Below are 22,027 nucleotides of genomic sequence, written 5' to 3'. Positions count from 1 at the left end.
CCAACACTTCAGCAGATCTTTAGTTTGGGCAGCACAGTACAAAATAACACATATTGTACTATACTGCCCACTTCCTGATCTTATTGGATCTGTGTGTGAGGTTGGTGAAGGAAACACATGTTTACTGAGTGAATCGCTGCCATCAGGAACTAGTTTTTATATCACAGCCTAGAAATCACACAGGACCATTTCTGCAAGTGAAAAGTCCTAATTGGAGGAAAATCATTGTGTAGTTTGTGCGACTGTTGTTTGTAAATGAAGAATTGTCCCAACTACATGTGCTACTGACCTTTGACCTTTTCTTTAAGTGCACAGAGGAGTCTGTGGAAACATCCAGAACTGAGGCAGTGCTACAGATGTCTTCAAATAAACTGGACTGGACTCATAACTCAGACGCCCTCTACAGGAAAGGGCAGAGCAGGCTGTACCTGCTGCGGAGACTCAGGTCGTTTGGAGTGGAGGGCCCACTCCTGAAGACCTTCTATGACTCTGTGGTGGCCTCAGCCATCTTTTAAGGTATGATCTGCTGGGGCAGCAACATCTCTGCCAGAGACAGGAAGAGACTACACATGCTGATCTGGATGGCCAGCTCTGTTCTAGGATGCCCTCTGGACCCAGTGGAGGTGGTGAGTGACAGGAGAATGGCGGCTAAGCTGTCATCCCTGTTGGACAACATCTCCCACCCCATGCATGAGACTCTGACAGCACTGAGCAGCTCCTTCAGTGGGAGACTGCAGCACCCACGGTGTGGGACGGAGAGATTTCGCAGGTCTTTCCTCCCCACTGCTGTCAGACTCCACAATAAAGACTTTAACTGATCAAACACACACATGTGCAATAAGACTGCTATAAGTGTAATTCTTTTTCTGACAAAGTTGTATGTTGTGTCTGTGTTTCCACATGCCCCACTAGTTTAGAGACTTATTCCTCATGAAGAACACAAGACATAACAGAACATCTTCAACCGGTTTCTTAACTCGCTAATGAGGGAAGCTTTGGAAAAGAACCAGCTCTTGGTCTCTAGCCCAAATCCTTCAAAGAGCAGCTGTCCTCATAGCCTTTTTATTGACATGACAGTTGCAACACAACACAAGCACCTCCCTCCGTAAAACCCCCCTTGGTTACAAAGACAAGGCACTATGTGTGTGTATGTGTAAGCACCTGTATGCATGTGCAAGAACGTGTGTGTGTGTGTGTGTGTGTGTGTGACCTTCTGCTCACCAAAAGGGTCATAAAAGCAGGAAGCTTACAACACAAGAAACAGATCTGTCAGATAGGATGTATGTACAATAAAACCTCCCCCAGCACAGAGTGGCTGGAGAGATGGTCAGAGACAAAGGAATGTCTTGATTTTTACTCCTTGGCTTATGACACGGTCTGACCCTGATTTTATTGTTTTAATCTAATGTGCTGATTTTATTGTTTTAAATGTAATTCTCATCATCATTTTTATACTATTTTATTATTGTTTTTGCTATTTGTGCTAATTTTATTAATTTAAATGTCATTTTAATAATTATCTTATTTTTTTATTTTTTATAATTTTTTTTAATTTTTTTTATATAATTTTTTTTATATCTTATATATATTTTTTTTAAACATGTTCAATGTATCATTTCTGGCATGTCGAGTGTACAGCACTTTGTGTTTCAGCTGGGGCTGATCTGAAAGTACTATATAAATAAATTGCTTGCTTGCTTGATCCTATAGTTTGAACCAAGACTTTACAAATTTAAGAAACACAATGACAACATTCAACAATTAGACTTAACATTGTACTTTTGTATTTTCTTACTCAGTTGTATATAGCATTTGTATTCTATTTTATTCTATATATATATATATAATAATATATACATATATATATATATATGTATATAGTATTTTATTTTATTCCCTTCCAGTGTTTTCTAATTTCTGGTACATAACTTTGCACTTTTGCTGTAACGAAACAAATTTCCTATCTGTGGGACTAATAAAGGTCATCTTATCTTATCTTTGACATCAAACACTGCAGCATTCATTTGATGCTGCTGATGTCTGCTGCTTTGTATTGATGAGGATTTTTCATTGATATCCAAATAAAGACGCATCTTTAAAGCCCTCCATGGTCAGGCTCCTGCCTGTATCAGAGACGCTGACTCCATGAGCCGCTCGCTGCCTCAGACCTTCTGGCGTGGCCTTGTTAGTGTTCCCAAAGACTCGTTTAGGCACTAAAGCTGATCCGGCCTTTGCGCTCCACATCATGACTGGAATTCCCAGCCTGAGGATCCCAGAAGATTTGAAAGCTCTCAGCTTCCATTTGTTTGGCTTTTTCTAAGTGCTAATGCCCTTTTTCTGTTTGAAGATCCAGGATTGTTTGTGTGCTGGATTCATACTGTGTACATATGTACAAACTGAGACAGCTTTATTCAGAGCACAGTCTGTCCTGTGATTGGCTGGAGCACACAGTTGATGCTTGTTTGTTTGAAAGGACAGAGATGGACCTTTTTCTTTTTCCTTCTTTCCTTCCTTTTTGTGTCCTGTTATTTCACTGTGTGCAGAGAGGAAATCTGTTCCTACTGATCTTCCTGCTGTACAGGAAGGAGTTTCATCAGCACAGTTCATTCCTGTGATCACAGTCATGACTCTGTTATGTTGCTAAGCTACTGTTCCATGTACGGACTTTTTAGTTTTCTTTCTGTGACCTCTGCCCAGAGTGGATTTTTCCACTTTATCTGTGACAGTTACACAAATGCAATTCTTCACCATCACTCTGACTCATTGACTGTTTGCAGCAAGATATTTTAAATGGTTTTTCTCATTTGTACATGTTCCTAATATATATACATATATGTATGTATATATTTATAATTTCTGTAATATTTACTCCTCTAATATTCACAGCTCTGCTCCACAAACACAACACGTCAGGAGTTATTCTTTAATTTGTGTAGTCAGATCTTTTCTTCCGGGAGCGAAATCAAACCTGATCCTGCTGTTTGTTCCTCCTGACACGTGTCTGAGTATAAATGCAGTCTTTGCTCATTAACTGCTGCTGTCCTGCTTCTAAGTTCACCTGGTTTAGTTTAAAGGTGACATGAATCCATGTGAAGCTATCATTGAGAGTAAACACTGAGAATCAAAGCATCAACATGAAGATCAGAGTCTGAGAAAGTGAAGAACTGCAGCGATGATCTGTGTCTGATGTCTGCTCCTGATTCTGTCTCTGTCTTAGTTTTGTATTTGAACACACAATCAGTCCACCTTAAAGACTTTCATCTCATACAGCTGCACATGGATAAAGAGTTTGTGACTCTGGCTGAACAGTTGAAGTGCAGTCGGTGAGGTGAGTTGTGAAACTGACTGTGACAGTAAGATCCACTGACGCAGCACTGATCGCTCTGCTGTGTTTGCTGCAGGATTTTCAGCCTGAGCTGATTCTGATGAATGAATCTGTGTGTGAACTTTAAGTGAGCTGCATGAGGGAGTTTCTCGCTGTTCTCCCAAATAACTCAGTGATGTCAGCGCTGCACAGCTGCAGATCCTCATCATTTATACCAGGGGCGATTCTAGGATCAGAGCTTTGGGGGTGCTGAGCACCCAGAGAGCTGCCCAGCCAGGCAAGATAAACTGTACTCCTCACGATGAGACTTCTTCCCTGTCTCTGTCAGTCCCTGCATCCTTAAATGTCTCCAGTTGTCCCGAGTTCCCCTCTGACTGTCTCCTTGGTGCATTTAAACCCCTGTTCCTCCCTGTCCTCATCGTCTGTTGTCTTCATCTCCGCTATCAGTCATCATAATTTTACCATCTCTGTGCAAGTCTGCAAATTTCTTTATTAAATCATAAGATTCTTAAATTCATCAAGTCTCTCTGTGCCTGGGTCCTCGTCACAAAACATGACATCATTGTTTTGTACATTTTAACACAATTTAATCCCACATTTGTGAAAGAAAAGCAAAACACTTTTTTTTAAAAGTCTGTAACAAAACCATCAAATCTGATGAAGGTTATTTAAATGCTGTAAACGAAGAATGGATAAAAAAAATACATATCCTAACCTTAATTACTGGGTGAAAATGATGCTCATAGTGAGTAAGAAGTAAACTGAGTGCATGTTTTGGACAGAGATTCACTTTTAATGTGTATGAATAATACAATACAGATGTATAAAAATACACTCCAAAAACAGAGAAGAGTCCTTGAAATATACAAATGTACAAAATATTGATAAAAAAATTGTGCCTATGGTGCAATGTATGAAAAGATGTTTACTGCAGATACTACTAATATGGCTCTGCAGATTTTTTTCTTTTATTTTAACCTATGTCGCCTCAGCTTGAGGTTGGCAAATCTGTCTATCACTTTTTGGTGGTCAACTCTCTCAAGCCGTTAAACAGTTTCTGTTGTGCCTGTCACTGTTCCCTGTCTGTTTTCTAACAGGGTTCTTCCTGACCTTGTACTTTCTCCTCACGTTCCCCTCTTTCCTCTCTCCCTCTTTCGACTGACAATCATACACAAATAGATTGTATTCAATTAGATAAAAAATTACATTAATATGAAAAAAAATATTATTAAGATCACTAATAAAAAAGTCCTCTCTCAGTGTACTTTCACCAAAAAGCAAATAACCAAACCACATGCACATCTAATAAAAGATATAAATATTGAAACACTGATCCAACATTATCCTTTATTGATGGATCATTTGCTCTTACACTTTTAACTGAATGTGGTTCCTGGGATTAATATCGCCACATGCACATGCATAAGTCTTGATGCATTCTCAATCATCCAGGAAAGTAAATCTCCATAAGTTGATTCTGTTCATCTGGACGTAGCGTTTTGTGGGAGAAACGTTTCGTCACTCATCCAAGTGACTTCTTCAGTCTCAGCTGACTGCAGGTTTCCCCAAACCTTATAAACAGTACATTTGCATAATGACTGAAAGCAGCCCACTGAAGGAACAAGTGGGCTGGGAGGTCAGTTCCCTGATCCTTCCGGCAGACAAGGGTAGGTGCACAGTATTGCTAAACCAGAAAGACTATCATGAGAAGATTTTGTCACTACTCAGTGATGAAAATACTTATGAGCCCCTGAAACGAGACCCAGGAAGTGGTTACAGGAAGAGGGTGATAGACTGTCTGAAGCAGTTAGAACAAGACAAAGCTATTGACCAGACCTCATACCACAGGCTACACCCAGGGGAGTCTACACCAAGTCTGTATGGTTTACCGAAAATACATAAACAGGGTGCACCTTTCAGACCGATTGTCTGCATGATCAACTCGGTCACCTATAACATCTCCAAGTTTCTGGCTTCGATCCTCAACTTGCTGGTGGGCAGCTCTGAACACCACATCAGGAACACCCTGGATTTTGTTGAGAAGGTGAGAGATGTCATTATGGAGGCAGATGAAACCATGGTCTCGTACAACGTTACATCTCTCTTCACTTGCATCCCAGTCACGGAAGCATTGGAGGTAGTCCGTAAGAGATTACAGGATGACACCAACCTCAGCAACAGGACCACTCTCAGCATCGACCAAGTGTGTTTGCTTTTGGAACTGTGTCTTCATTCCACCTACTTCACATACAAGGGTCAGTTCTACAGGCAGAAACATGGGTGTGCCATGGGCTCCCCAGTTTCACCCATCGTGGCCAATTTGTACATGGAAGAAGTGGAAAACAGGGCTTTGCTATCCTACCCTGGAACACCACCAAGCCATTGGTTCAGATATGTGGATGACACCTGGGTGAAAATCAAATCTCAGGACATACTACATTTCACGGATCACATTAACTCGGTGCCAGAATAATCCCTGCTAAACCTGTCAGTATCACTCGCCCAGTTATTATTTCCACCCCTATCAGCCAGCCAACACCCTCACCTGTGCCAGCTCCCAGGACAAGGGCAGCTATGACCCAGTCCACTCCTGCACCCGTTCATGTTCCTCGGGTAGGGGTGACTGGTGTCCAGCCACCCCCTGTGCCTGTCCCAGCGCCCAGGCTGAGGGCAGCCAGAATCCAACCTGACCATCCTAGAGGCTCAGCTGAGGCTCTCCAGCCAGTGCCCTCATGCCCTGGAGGCCGGGAAGAGCTAGCCTGTTCACCCATCAGTCTACCACTTCACCCACCTGCTGATCCAGCCTTTCACGCCCTAGCTCTGTCTCTGGTTAGGCTAGCTGAGCTCTTCCCCGCTCAGGCACCTGATGCGCTAGCCCAAGCTGCAGCTTTCTCTCCTTCACTAGCACAGTCTTTAGCTCATCCATTAGCCTCCCAGTCCAGTAAGTTCACTCACCTGCTGTTAAGCTTCTAGTCCAGTCAGTTAACTCGCCTGCTGTTCAGCTTCCAGTTCAGTCAGTCCTGTGCCCTGTAGCTCAGTCTCCTGTCCTCCAGTCCCCTGTAGCTCAGTCTCCTGTTCTCCACTCTCCTCCTTTCCAGTCTTCTCTTGTCCAGTCAGCCCAGCCTCCTCCTGTCCAGTCAGCCCAGTCTCCTCCTGTCCAGTCAGCCCAGTCTGTCGTCCAGTCTTCTGTAGTCCAGTCAGTTCAGTCTGTAGTCCAGTCTCCAGTAACTCAGTCACCCATTGCCCAATCTCCTATCTAGTCTCTGGCCCAGTCACTCATTTATCATCCTGTTCTGCTACCTGACCTGCCGCCACAGCATTCAGAGCCAGCTGTGAGCTGTCTCGCTCCTCAGCCAGGGGCGTCCGCACCCGCTGGCCCGGCCGCTCCTGAGCCAGGGGTTCCCGCAACTGCTGGCCCCGCCTGCCTCCAGCCAGAGGTTTCCGCACCTGCTGGCCCTGCAGCTGCCGCTCCGCCGTCACCGCCGGCTCCCACGCCGTCGCCTTGACTCAGTGTTTTCTGTTCTTCACTGTTTATTTCCTACATGTTCCATTTCTTTTTTCATTATCTTCAGCCGTGTACTCACCTCTTGCCAATTGTTGTCATCATCCAGTCTGTGTATTTAAGTTCCTCAGTTTTACCAGTTCACTGTCGTGTCATTGTCGCAGTTAGGTTGTCGCTGTTCAGTTACGTCAGTCAGTCAGTCAGTCAGTCAGTCAGTCATTAGCCTTTCCAGCCAGCCAGCCATTTCCTGTTTCTTTTCTGTTCGTTCACTCCGTCTACATTAAACACCAACCTTCACCTACCTGTGAGTCCAACGTTTGGGTCCTCCTTCCCTCATTCACACTACAACTCCTGACAATGACTGACTAAACATGGGACATGTACATAGATAGGGGCAGTCCTAGCCTGTTTGGTGCCCTGGGGATATCCTCCATATGTACATTAGCTACATTAGAGATTTTGAAACTGGGATTTCATTTGCTGCAAGCAATAATCATCAAAATTATAAAAAAATAAAGGCTTGAAATATCTTGCTTTACATGTAATAAGTCTATTTCATGTGTGTGTGTACTATCTATCTGTGTGTGTGTACTATCTATCTGTGTGTGTGCACACATGCTTAAACACACACACAGATAGATAGTATGCATTGGCTAACAAACAGCCATTGTAATTCGTCCGTGTGATCTAGGATATTTTTTGTCGTACCATTGAAAATTGGTCGCACTCTAGAGCCCTGCATAATACCTACATAATGTATGTTCGATAAGTGGCACAAAAAAGGGATTAAGGGTAATTGGCGATTTGTTTCAAAACAACACACTGATGAACTTTGAGCAATTGCAGTCAAATTTTAGTATTCCTAGAGACCACTTTTTTTGGCTTTCTCCAGGTTCGTAACTTTGTGCATTCTAAAATTCCACAGTCTTCAGAAATAGTTATATATGATGATATTGAGACATTTCTTATTAAGCGAAAAGAGAGAACTCATTTTATCTCAGCCTTTTATTCTCTCCTATATACTCTCAGTAGCAACACATTGAGTGCTATTCATAAATGGGAGAGAGATCTTAATAATCAATATACCGAAGAGGAGTGGAAAGGAGCCATTAACATAGGTAGTTCCACTTTTACTTGCAACCGCTATGAGAAACCCAATACAAAATCATACATTGCCTTTACATAGCTCCTAATGTCTTGCATAAGATTGCACCTCATATTTCCCATTTTTGTAGTAAATGTCAAAAAGAAACTGGCACTTTTTTTCATTACTTTTGGGAATGTAAATTAATCAAAAGCTTTTGGAGCTCCATATCTCAAGAACTAAGTAATATTTTTAACAATCTGCTCCAAAGGGACCCCGGGTATTTTCTTCTTGGCCTACCCTCAAAAGAACTAACATTAAATCACTACAGCGCAAATTATGTGACAAACTATTGCTGGTAGCTAGGAAATGTATTCTCATTAATTGGGTTAAGGATAAACCTCCTGTGTGAGTTTGTGGTACAGAGAATTATTTAAAGTTATTCCTCACAAAAGAACTGCTGCTATTTTAGGAGGAAATGAGGGTCTCTTTCTCAATGTTTGGTCCCCTTTGGTTTTTTATTTGCCAAATGATTTGTCCCAACTGTTGAGGGGGGGTGGTTGCGATTAAGATGTTCTCAGTTAAATAGGAAGTAAGCGTAAAGGACAACAATTCACTCTTGGGTTTATCTTTTTTTCTTTCTAAATCTGTGGGTAAATGAGCGAAAATATATTTCCTTTTTTTTTCTCTCTTTTTTTTCTCCTCTTTACCCCATATGTGTATTTGTACAGATATATAATGACTTTAATATATTCCCTTTGGGTTTTTTTTCTTGTTTGTTGTTTGTCTGCTTTGTTGTGTTTTTATGCTTTTCTTGATAATGAATAAAAACTGTTCAATTTTAAAAAAAAAGAAAAGAAAATTGGTCGTACTCTAGAGCCCTGCATAATACCTGCTAATATCCAAAGACAAATCTGCTTACATTTTCTTCTTTTCTCTTTTTTCTAAACTGAGCACCAGATGACCTTTGACCTTTTCTTGTCCATCTTCCATTGGTGTTATTTTGTATTCCAGTGTCAACACCCATCCCCTAACCCGAGAATCACCACAACACAACCAGATCTACATCTTAGTGCACAGATTCAGTTTGTTTAGGGTTTTTTTTTTTTTCTGGGATTTCACACAACCCAGGAAAAATAATTAATATATAAGGGGCTTGGATTGACAACATTATGAATGAAATGTGCTGTATTTGGAAGCAGCCAGACCCCTCCCCTTTCGACAGGTTGTGTGTCAGACACAGTGTCAGACAAGGGCTCTCACACTCACTTTACACATGCATATATAAAACACATCGGTGTAAATGATGATGGAGGAAGAGGAGGACAGAGCAGAGTCTGCAGGATCCGTTTGTTAAACAGTCTGAGAGGTCACACAGAGACCCAGCAGAGCCTGGATAAAGCCTGGATCATACTGGCTGCTGTTACTCCATCAGGACAACACTGAACCACAGTGGTGTGGATGTAGTGGATAAATCCCACCATACTGATGCTCAGAGTTAATCACAGGGAACAAAACCAGATGTTACCTTCAGATTGTGACCTTTGGAGTGGAGGATGCAGATTTCAATAGAGAATAAATGTTGTTGTTTTTCAGCTGTGAAAAAAGAATCTAATCTAAAAAAGAATTTATGATGCTGGAAAAAACATGGTAAATGGTAAATTAGATACATATTTATGAATAAAGTTGGAATTACAAGTTGGTAAGAAGGTTTTTAACAAAGGTTTAATTTAAGCCTCAGGTTTAAAGGTGAAAGAAATTTCAAGGTTTGATCAAGGAAGATGAAGGTTTATCAAGGCTAACAAGGAAATAGGTCAAAGGTTACAATAAGGTAAGGTGATAATATATAATACACTGTAAAAAAGAAAATGTTGAGAAAACGTAAAATTTCAAGGCAACATGATGCAAGAGATTTTTGAGTTTTCTCAACTTTTGCCAACTGTTGTTGACTCAACTAAGATTTACAAGTTCTGCCAACGTGGATCTTCTTGTTCACCTAATTAGGATAATCCTGGAAGTCTAACGAAGAAATTCTGGTTTCAATGCCATGTATTTCTGCCTTCACCAAACACAAATATTCTTGTTGAGTAATCATACAATTCTTACTCCAGTGAGTTGAAAATTTACCTATATAAACAAAGGAAAATGTATGTTGTTATTATACTTGAAAAAACACTTAATAAATAGATATAGAATAAAACAAAGCACAATTCAATGTTATCTAAAAGCTTATTTATTTTGTTCAACAGTCTTTTCAGTACATTTCAGAATGTCATGGGTAGTAGGGTGAATTTCTGTTAAAAAAAAAAAAAGAAAGAAAGAAAAGAAATAACAAACAAACAAAAACGTGTTGCCAGTTTCTTTTGGGTGCTTTGAGCACCCCAGCAGAGACGTTAAAATTCTAGAGTCCAGAACCAAAAAGAAAAGTGTCCAGCAACTTAATAATTCATGCACACACACCCTGACCGTCTTGTAAAAGCTGAACATAACTATTGCACATTAAATAGGGTAGTGCCACAAACGATTGCCTATGTACCCAGACATTGACATTTTACACAGGCTTACTATGATGAACTATGGAAGTTAAAAGTTCTTAGAAATGTTACCATCAATGAAGAGGAAACTAACACTATAACAAATCTTTTAAAATACTACAAGACAAATTTTCACCATATATTCTCAACAATACAGATTCATCTGACTAAAATTTACATTTCGAATAATGATTTATCCACTTCACCTTCATATTGTCCGACCAGGCCAAAATAAGATGGCCTGAATTGCTTCAAAGGTAAAACTCATCTGCTTTGGATAATCAATGTTGAGGGCATACAGAAGGCCAAAGAGGTGTGCCAGGGCAGTAGAGATCTGGAATGTTATGTAGCACAATGTCCCCTTCCAACACAACTGCATGTTCTCGCACAGACGTATCAGCATCGTCATCTTGTAGGATGGTGAGGATGGCAACTGATGCACCGTTCAACACTGGTTCCAAAATGTCAGTGTCCTGAAGAAAAGTAAAATATGAATTATTGAAAGCTAAGAAAAACTAAAGACAAAACAAATTTCTAAAGATTTTAACTTTAACCTCTATACCATGCTGGTCGTTTGACCCATGGAGGTTTTAAGAAGAAAAGCTTATTTTCTTTTAACTAATGCCACCTTGTGAGTTTTGTACAAAAATATTTTCTGCTATGGAACAACCACTAACAATGCCCAGCTGCTGCTCAGCAGAAAAAAAAAGGAGTGAGAGTTATGACAACTGCAATCCCCACTATAAAATTGTCTGGACTGCACTGAGGAAGTGTACATTTCCATTTTGGATAAACTCATCCTTTAAAAACATCTCATAGCAATTAGTTTTACTTGCATTATTTTTTTGTACTTACTAAGCACTTCAGGAAAACCTCTGTTGCATCTTCTCTTGAGGAAAATGGGCAGGCCTCTCAGTGCCCTTTGGACACAGTGTTGGATGTCTAAAGAGTATTCAGTGGAAAACAAGAATTTCAATTAGTGAAGTAACATGGTGTACTATACACAATGCAAAATCAGAACTCTCATAGTAATGAAAGTAAAGCACAGGTCAGACCCAGCAACACGCAAAAACGTACAACCCCCAAAAAAAAAACAACAACAACACCATGTTAACAATTTTACTTTCGTTTTACAAATTAAATAAAATACTGCCAAATAAGAACAAAGCAATGACTCATGACATTCATTTTTACTGACATGTCCACTGATGTGTTTTGTTTGAAGCCAACATCTTTTCAGTTTCTGTTAAGAGAAAAGTATACTCTCTTCTAAAATGTCAGATAAAGAAGCACTTCACTCACCTGTTCATCAAGTTTATCCAGGAGGTCTTCCATCTCCTCACCAAGAGCTCCCTTCTTAGACCAGTACAGTTTCAGCAGGCCAGGCACAACTTTGTCAAGGGACGCATTGAAGGTCCCCAGGAGGTCTTTGCTTGTGATCCGATGAAATTTTCAGATATCTAAACAATACATTCACCAAAATATTGTCATTTATTCAGCACAGAAAATTCCTGGGTAGCTGTCTTGGACAGTCTGCACCATGTTATATGCCTGACTGTGTCATCAACAGCAAAACCTACCTACTTCAAAAATCTCTCATGAATACGTCTTTTGCACAGGAATAGAAACACCCCCCACAAAACCCAGTATCAATATGAAAATACATATTATGTTCTAAGTTGCACCAAAATCTGTGACCAATCAGATTCTGTGACCTGTCTTAGTATTCTTTCCTAACAATCTCAGACTATAGAAGTCCTATTTCTAGCACAAAAAAAAAAAAATACATGCTAAGTCAAAATTATGAGATTGCCCCAGCAAATACCGTACTGCTTCAATATAAGTATAAATAATGGCCAATTTGAATAATAATTAAATTATAAATAAATTAGGACAGTCTTACCTCCTCAGAGGAAAACAGCAGCGGAGTCATCTCTCCTGGACCTCAGATACCATAGGCTGACACTCCACGACCTCTCTCCGCCTGAGAGAAAATGTTTGCAATAATGAAACATTTCAATATAATGTAGAAAAAAAAAAAGCGAGAAAAAAAAACGGATCGGACTCCCGATCCTTACTGCGCATGTGCAAAGTCGGACCGTACAGATCGCGTCTACCCGTGGAATTGTACATAAAATCAATACTCCACCAACAAAAAGGCTCTCAAAACAACACAATACTTTCCACAGCTTTGAAGGATGGGTCAGGTGTATCCTTCGTGGCCCACCCTATGCCAGAATTCATAGCGCGGCCCAGCCGATTCTAGTTTCAAACAATGGCGGCAGCCACTTAGTTTTAATATTACTCTTATTACTCTTTCTGGGTCACAAAGTAAACTTTTAAGGTATTTTCAGGCGAGAATGTAGCTGTGTAAATTTCAAATATCTGCTCAGTTTATTAAGACAACACATTTTTTTGCAAAATGCTTCTACGTTTTCGGAGACGTCTGTTACCACCAGCTTCGATAGCTAGCTGGGATTCAAGGCTCGCTAGAGCAGCGAGAACAGCGAACTCCTGGCATATCATTTTCAACCCCAGCGGTCCTTCGCTAGCTTAAACATGATATATAAGTCCCTTAGATGACTTAAATATGTTATTGTTTGGCTTTTTTTTCAGTGCTTTACTCGTTCCACCCTCCTGGGTCCTCAGGAGGATGCAGCCTAGCGCTTGTAGAAAATCCTAATAACAGATGTCGTTAGCTTACCTGCTAGGGCAAATGGCCGGCAGCTCCGCACCTGTCCAAAAAATGGTCAAATAATACACTCCAATTTCAGACCAGGTAAAATCCGTAATGGTCGAAAAATTTTAATTTTCATCCAACTTTGGCCACGTTTGTTCAAAGTTTCTTAGCAGGTTTTCAGTTCAGAACACATCGACAAACCACTATCACACAGTCTGCTCAGACTCGTTTGGTCTAGTTCAAACTTATTCAGACCACGACGTGTGCCAGTCACCTACGGGTTTCCACGGTTCCCAACTCGACTAAAAAAATCTACTCAAAAGTTGATAATCTTTGTTATGCTCGCTAGAAAATCTTAGTTAGGACAACAATGGAAGAAATTTGTTGGGCAGACAAGCTATTTTAGGTTGTAAATGGAAAGTTTTATTTCTAAGTCAGTTTAATTTGAAAACTTTACTCAAATCAACAATTACTAGTTATCGTTTTTACAGTGTATATAAATTTGGCCAACGATAGAGATTTTGACTATATCGCTCTATCGCGATAGCGCATGTTGATGATGTCATCAAGCTGCGCCTGTTTTGGTCTAAAGCATCGCAGCGGATAAAACCATTATCATCTGCAAATTATGGCGGGCGACAGTCATGGCAAAGAGATGAAGCACTTTTGAAATATGGGGAAAGCCAAAAACTGTACTTCCTCCACTTACGTAACATTGATTCATTAATGTTGAATTCTCTCACAGCTGTTCTATTCCCATGTTGTTGCAGTATATTAATGACTAACCTCATATTGTGGATGAATAATCTCAGTTGTTCTCCTGACTGAAGTTTGGCCCGTGTATAGCATCCTGCTATACGATTGCATTTGTCCCTAACCACCAGAATCCCGCACGTTAACTTTTATCGAGTGGAAAGATGTTGGCGTTCATCCTCCAGCTTCACTGTGCTAATGTTATGCTAACATAGCTGCGTCGCTAGCAATCACGTAGCACAACATTATATACCAGGTAGTCCAACTTCAGTAACCCTACAAACGCCACTGCTGTTTAGTTTTCTGTCTTCATTTATGTTGGAAGTAGTAGCAGAGCTGTACGTTTTAATTAGTTTCAAAAATCTCTCAGTCAGAACATGGTATGAAATGTTTAGGTGTAAACTAGCGAGCTAACTTCCTGTTTTCATGGATGCATGGATGTTAAACTTAATTGTTACACCCGATAAAGCAGCAACGCTGATGATTTTATTAAAGATGAAAGAATTTAGACCGTTTTTAACTCTTTTAGTGTTCGTTTGACTTTGGGACCTGAAGGGGACGGAGTTTTGGACCCAGATTACTCCGCGAAGCTCCTCACTATGGCAGCCGTAATGCTCTGATAATCCATCAAGCAGTGGGGCTTACCAAAGTTGTACTAGAACATTTTTTAACAGATTTCTGCACGCAGAAATCGGTTCGAGGTCAATAAGCACAACCAGAATTCATGCATAAGGCACGCTCTCGATTTTTGAGAAAATTAAAGGATTTTAAGTGCGCCTTATAGTGTGGAAAATACGTTATACAGAAGAAAAGAATATATCGCTATATATATCGTTACTGCATGTGCTTCAAATTATATCGCGATATGAATTTTAGGCCATATCACCCAGCCCTAATTGTCAGCACTTACACTCAAATACAGTTTGCAGAAAATCTGTCTTGTTCCTTATTTATGGTTTGTTTGTTTGTTTTTTATCACACTTTAATTTTTTGGATCATAAAAAAACAACAAAAAAAGAAAAAACAAAATATAATATTAGACAATGACAATTCAACCAAATACAAAATGCAGTTTTTGAATCATGACTTACTTGAGCTATGATTCTGGGAACAGGTATGCATAAACTTCATACATGTTCCTCAAAAGAAAACAGTTTAGTTAAATGTCTTGCTAAAACATAAGACTAATAGTACTTGGATAGAACATAGCAGAGAAGACAGGAGGAGAGACAGGGAGACAGAGCTGTTGGCAGCTTAGAGTTGAAGCTTTTTAAGCATGAATTCTATTGCACACCAACCTTTTTTCCTATTTAGGCTCAAGATTAAAAGTGTTGTATTTTGAACAAAGATTTTATTTGTTTTTTCTGTTTTCAGACAGAGTGGCTGTTTCCACTTAGACATTAAATGTTGACAAATCTAGTAGATCCTCACTGCACTTTATATCCGACCTTTATATCAATGCACTTTAATCAAGTGGTTTTCTCTGTGTTCCTTGTTTCTAGACTGAGTGGCTGTTTGCTCTCAGAGAGAAGCTGTGAAGCTTTGTCCTCAGTTCTCAGCTCCCAGTCCTCGAGCCTGAGAGAGCTTGACATGAGTAACAACAACCTACAGGATTCAGGTGTAACGCTTTTGTCTGCTGCACTGCAGAGTCCACATTGTACCCTAGAAAGTCTAAGGTCAGGATTCAGTCTTTTCCACTCAGTATTATCTTGAATCTGTGTTCCATTACTAAATAACAGGCAAAAACATGTCACATACCTTTTATTTGCTTTTGGTTGCATTATTATAGTGTGAATTTCATGTCTATAAAGGGACACCAAAGCATGCACTAGCAAATGTGACATCATTTTGACACACACCATCATGTGTAAGGTATGGAATGAGCATTAAAGTCTTATTTGTGATTCCTGGATTTTCAGCTTCCATATCCCTTTCCTGTGGAAACAACTCTGATTTTGGGTTAGGGAGACAGACAATGTTCATGTGTTTAAAATAAGACAAGAAACAACATTAAATATGCTAAATCTGGCATCTCATCACTGCATGATCAAAAAACATTTTTGTTTGTTTTTTATTTCTAGATTAAGTGGGTGTTTTCTTTCAAGGAAAAGTTATGAAGTACTGACCTCAGTTCTAAGCTCCCAGTCCTGTAGTCTGAGAGGGCTGGACTTGAGTAACAACAACCTCCAGGATTCAGGAGTAAAACTTCTGTCTACTGCACTTCAAAGTCCACATTGTACACTGGAAACTCTGAGGTTAGACCAAAGGATACATTATTTGTCATCAAATTACATATTTAATATGTTGAAAATGTAGTTACTAATGGTAAAATCCTTCCATTTGTAGTTGTGTCTTACTATTTGTCATTATTTTTAAGTCACTGTAATGTGCCATGTTTTGGATGTGTTTAAAATAAGGCAAAAGCTGCTAAGATAGTAAATCTACATTACATTTTGCAAAATCTAGTAACTTATCACTGCAGCATCACTACACTTTATAAACAGTGTGCTTGTATTTGTGTTGTTCATTTTAGACTGGGTGTTTGTCACCTCTCAGAGAAAAGTTGTGAAGTTCTGTCCTCAGTTCTTAGCTCCCAGTCTTCTACCTTGAAAGAACTGGACCTGAGTGACAATGACCTGGAGGATTCAGGAGTGAAGCTTCTTTCAGCTGCATTGCAGAGTCCACATTGTACATTAGAAAGTCTTGGGTCAGGTTTCAATTTTCTCCACTCTATATTATTTAGAATATATATTAGATAACTGATAAAATAGTAAAATGGTTATATTTTGTTTACCTTTTGGTTAGATTCTCAGACTCTGAATTACTGTTTGTAATTTTCAGAAACTTGAAAATTTTTAATTGAAAGACTTGGAGTTCTTTTAGATGAAGTTATGTCATTCCTTCCTTGATCAATATTGATGAAATGTTTAAATAATCTAAAAGATGCTTTCGCAGAGTGTTTTTTTTTTAAATTGAGTATCACACTTATTGCTTCTAGGTTGTAATCCAATTTTTAATCAGGTTGTTTAAAACTGCCTTAAAAGCCTTCAGTTGATCCAAAATGCTGCAGTGAGAGTACAGACAGGAGCTTCTCCTTTTATGCTCCCTGTTAAATCCAGAATCAAAGTTAAAAAATATATATATATATACAAACTCCTGAATATTCAGGACACATCTTACATGGAAGACCTCATAGTAGCATATTATTCTATGAGGTCTTTATAGACTCTCAGACTGCAGGCTTAAGGTGCCAATAAACCCTATGGATTGGTCACCTTGTGTTGCAACAACTTCATCACAGTCACTGCTGTGATCATGTGCCGCCTTATAAAGCTAACTTGAATTGAATGGATGAAATGAATGAGGATCATTGTCTCTGGAAAAAAGGCAAAACAAAGGCAAGCGTTCAGTGAAGTGTCCATGGATGAATTGTTTTGTGTGTCTGCAGTTTGTCACACTGTCTTGTCAGAGAGGAAGGATGTACATTTCTGGCCTCAGCTCTGAGCTCCAACCCCTCCCATCTGAGAGAGCTGGACCTGAGCTACAATCATCCAGGAGACTCAGGAATGAAACTGCTGTCGGCTGCACTGAAAGATCCAGGCTGGAGACTGGAGACTCTCAGGTATGGAGAGAATGTCTGATAGAGGAGGAAGAGCTGGAAACATTTCCTGTGTCATTCACTCACTTCCTGTTTATTCATGCATTCGTCTAGCTGAATAATAAACAGTTATTAATGTAGGGGGTCTACCAGGAGATGCTTTCCAGGAAATGTGCCTTTTGCTCACCATTTATTCACCATTTGTATAGATCTGTGTACATTTAATTGTATAGACACTCTAAGTTGGTAGTTTTATCACCGCCCAACTTCAACTGGATTTATCATCTCAGATGTAACAGTTTAGAGATGTAGTGCTACTTAATTATAGCTACTTATTAATTGAATTCACAATAACACTTATCATTCCCCTGTCAGCTTCTACTACACATTGCTTTGACAAAACTTTACTAACAACTTATCATTTATCTTTTGGTCAAGCTAGTCTAACAGCCTCCAACCGTTGTACGAAATCAGGCTGCATTCAAAACTGCGGGTTGAGGATAAACATAAATTCAGTAAAATTGTAATTGACATCGGCAGTAATGACACCTGGTTATGTCAATTGGAGGTCACTACAATAAATATTGAATTGGTGTGTAACTTTGCAAAAACAATGTCGGACTCTGTAGTTTTCTCTGGTCTCTTTGCCAATCAGATCAGGACTGACATGTTTAGCCATATGTTCTCCTTAAATTGCTGGCTGTCTGAGTAGTGTAAAAAAAACCCAATGTGGGCTTTACAGAAAAGAGGAGAGACAAGATCTATTCCAATTTGGATGGAGCAGCTGTCATTTCTAGAAAACTGGCCCTCCCCGAAAACACGACTATCCAGAGTTGGGACCAGAAAGCAGAGTTGCAGTCTTACAAGCCTCTCTGCCCCCCCCCAAAAAAAATCACAAAGAAAGAACAATACAGTATCCACATCTGCACCAAAGAGTAAAACAGTGAAATGTGGATTATTAAACATTAGGTCTGTCTCCTCCAAGTCTCTGTTGGTACATGACTTAATAATTGATCAACAAATTGACTCATCCTGCCTTACAGAAACCTGGTTGCAGCAGGATGATTATGTTAGTTTAAATGAATCAACACCCCCGAGTCACTCTATTCAATTAAATTCAAATCAATTTTATTTCTAGCGCCAAATCACAACAACAGTCGCCTCAAGGCGCTTTATGTGTGGCAGTGTGGCAGCAATTTTTCATTCCAGCCTATTGTCTGTGAAGGTTCTCAGTCATCCAGGTCATCGTAGTCAAAGGACTTTGCAAACTCCTTTGATTCCAGCCTATTAATTAACGAAAGACCAAGACAGACTTTTAATTCATTTGAAAGCCTGATGCTTAGCCTTGTCCACCCCAGCTGTAAAACTCAAAAACCAGTCTTACTTGTTATCATCTATCGTCCACCTGGGCCTTGTAGAGAGTTTTTGATTTCTCAGACTTTTTATCTGATTTAGTGCTCAGCTCAGATAAAATAATTATTGTGGGTGATTTTAACATCCATGTAGATGCTAAAAATGACAGCCTCAACATCGCATTTAATCTGTTATTAGACTCAATTGGCTTATCTCAAAATGTAAAAGAACCCACCCACCACTTTGATCACACTCTAGATCTTGTTTTAACATAGAAACTGAACATTTAACAGTGTTTCCTGAAAACCCTCTCCTGTCTGATCATTTCCTGATTATGGCTTTATTTTAGTGCCTCTATTCTGAGCGCAGGTAAAAAATTTACGTGCAACAAATGTTGCAAGTTGGGGAGAAATTTTTTTGAGCAAACAAAAGTTTAATTTAACAACAAAATTAATTTCTGCGTGCAAGAAAAGAATTTAAGTGTTTGCGATTATACACTCACAATAACCACACCTCTCGCTCGGTTGTTGGCATTTGCTATTGCTCAGATCTCTGTTCTGTGTGCTCACAGACATCTGCAGACCTGCGCTCAGTGTGTCGTTCGCGCTCACAACATCTCTGGTTCGTGCGCGGTCAACTCAATCACAGACTTGGATGCAAAATTTCTGATTGTTTCTGCTGTTTTGTTCTTCAATCAGCTCGCTAGCTAGTTTAGCTAAGCCCAGGAAAACATCCCAGAATGCATTCGTCCACAACTTAAACGAGGCAGTGGTGGAAGAAAGAGTGGCGGAGTTTGACATATTACTCTTTCTGGATCACAAAATAACATTTTAAGACTTTTTTTTAGGCAAAACTGTTGCTGTGTAAACTTCAGATATCTGCTGGATTTATCAAGACATCACATATTTGCAAAAGTGCTGTAACATTTTCAGAGATGCCTGTTACCCACCAGCTGACCGCACAGCTGGACTGGCCATCGAGCATACCGGGCATTTGCCCGGTGGGCCAATGGTGATTTTTCGTTTTTATGTTTGTTTGTTTTTGTAATAGTATAATAAATGAAAGGTGGGGGATTGGCCAATATACGTGCTTCCCTTAGGCAGTATCATCAGAAGGCATAGCATACATTTTCATTGCTATGCAAATGACATCCAACTTTCTATTCATGAAGCCAGATAACATACACCAATTAGTTAAGGTGTGAGGTTAATTATGGAGTTCCACAGGGTTCAGTGCTAGGACCAATTCTGTTTACACTATACATGCTTGCCCTAGGCAGCATCATTAAAAGACATAGCATAAATTTTCACTGTTATGCAGATGACACCCAGCTCTATCTATCCATGAAGCCAGGTAACACACACCAATTAGTTAAACTGCAGAAATGTCTTGAAGACATAACGACTTGGATGGCCGCTAACTTTCTGCTTCTTAATTCAGATCAAACTGAGGTTATTGTACACGGTCCTGAAAATCTTAGAAATATGGTATCTAACCAGACTCTTACTCTGGATGGCATTACCTTGGCCTCCAGTAATGCTTTGAGGAACCTTGGAGTCATTTTTGACCAGGAAATGTCCTTCAATGTACATATTAAAGAAATATGTAAGACTGCTTTCTTCCATTTGCGCAACATCTCTAAAATTAGAAATATCCTGTCTCAGAGTGACGCTGAAAAACTAGTTCATGCATTTATTACTTCTAAGCTAGACTACTGTAATTCATTATTATCAGGATGTCCTAAAAACTCCCTGAAAAGCCTTCAGTTAATCCAAAATGCTGCAGCAAGAATACTGACAGGGACTAGAAAGAGAGAGCAGATTTCTCCTATACTGGCTTCCCTTCATTGGGTCCCTGTTAATTTATCTCCGAACCCGTTGCAGATTTTTCCAACAGTTCTTAAAACTGCCGTAACTCTTGAACGGTTTGCACAATCTCTAATATTCTAATGGTTCCTGAATGCAGCATAGCTGCACTTTTTAGTAGACTCATTATGGTAATCCTAAGCACCACGTCACATCAGCCCCAGGAAGATGTAGGTTGAGAGAAACTGAGTGAGTACGAGGGAGTCATAAGCCATGTCTCAATATGTGTAGTTCTGTGTACTTGGGTTCTCCTGGACTTGTGATACATCATCAGTCGGAATCCAAGTACCTTTCCAATTCAAAGTACGCATCAAGCCGAGAATGTGAAAAATTCCTGTATGTGTTCTCGCTCTTACCATTTTATCGAGCATGCATCAGTGGTACCTTGATTGGACTTGGTACAGCTAAATATCCCAGAAGGCATTTTGTCCAAAACTGAAATGCGGCAATGGCGGAGGAGTGTGGTTACATTTTTAACTATTACTCTTTCTGGGTCACAAAATAAACTTTTAAGATATTTTCAGGCGAGAATGTAGCTGTGTTAAGTTTAAATATCTGCTTGATTTATCAAGACATCACATATTTGCACAAGTGCTCTGACATTTTCGGAGACGTGTGTTACCCACCAGCTTGATAGCTGACCTGGAGGTCAAGGCTCACTAGAGCTGGCGAGAACAGCGGACTCCCGGCACATCGTTTTCAAACCCTACATGATATATAAATGTGACAATAACTCAGAATGGAAATAATCTTAATGAGAAATGAATTTTCAGACTTTCAGAGGACAGAAGGAGACTGACAGGTGTTTCTCAGTGATGTCAGCTGACAGCAGAACGATTCAGTGTACTAACATGAGGATCAGAGTGTTTGCTAAGGAAATACACTGGTCCCTTAATAGTTTCAACTACTAAGGGGCCATATTCAAATATTCAAAAACAAATATCCACTGTTTGTGTGACAAAGGCAGAAATTTCTCTGTTTGCATGTGGAGAAATCTGCTGTTAAATCAGAACATGAACAGGTTTCAGGTGGCATGAAAACACATGAAAAACAAGCCTGCACTCACTCAGAGGTCAGAGGTCATGTACAGTAACCACACTGACACCAAGAGGAGAAAAACAGCTGGCAGCAAAGGCAGGGAGGTGTCCTTTCCAGCTAAACAGAAGTGGGATATAAAGATAATGATGGTGACAGTTTGAATCAGTCATATTTCATTCAATACAGTGATGTACTGACAGATCCAGGATCAGTCCAAATCATCAGCAGTTTGATCCACGTATGGATTGAAGTATATTTGTGAAAATGTTGGACTGTTCCTTTATCAGTGTGTAAC

General features: G+C 39.7%; 1 long non-coding RNA gene and 1 pseudogene across 2 annotated transcripts; one reads left to right on the top strand and one right to left on the bottom strand.

The window, feature by feature from the left end:
• The window catches only part of LOC120435272, a 116,804-nt pseudogene extending 99,312 nt beyond the window's left edge, over positions 1-17,492 (top strand).
• On the bottom strand, positions 10,780-13,203 carry LOC116336358. 2 transcript variants are annotated; one of them, XR_005611624.1, is made up of 5 exons: positions 13,150-13,203; positions 12,349-12,429; positions 11,748-11,905; positions 11,301-11,387; positions 10,780-10,918 (listed from the first exon to the last, which is right to left on the bottom strand). It is a non-coding gene; the product is annotated as an uncharacterized LOC116336358 (long non-coding RNA). The 2 variants fall into 2 exon arrangements; XR_005611623.1 differs by lacking the exon at positions 13,150-13,203 and having other exon boundaries at positions 12,349-12,479.
• Positions 17,493-22,027: the final 4,535 nt, after the last annotated feature.

The sequence above is a fragment of the Oreochromis aureus genome, linkage group 3 (assembly GCF_013358895.1).
Source record: "Oreochromis aureus strain Israel breed Guangdong linkage group 3, ZZ_aureus, whole genome shotgun sequence".
In the NCBI taxonomy this organism is placed as follows: domain Eukaryota; kingdom Metazoa; phylum Chordata; class Actinopteri; order Cichliformes; family Cichlidae; genus Oreochromis; species Oreochromis aureus.
Note: the sequence above shows the minus strand (reverse complement) of the source record. Positions and strands in the feature narration are given on the sequence as shown.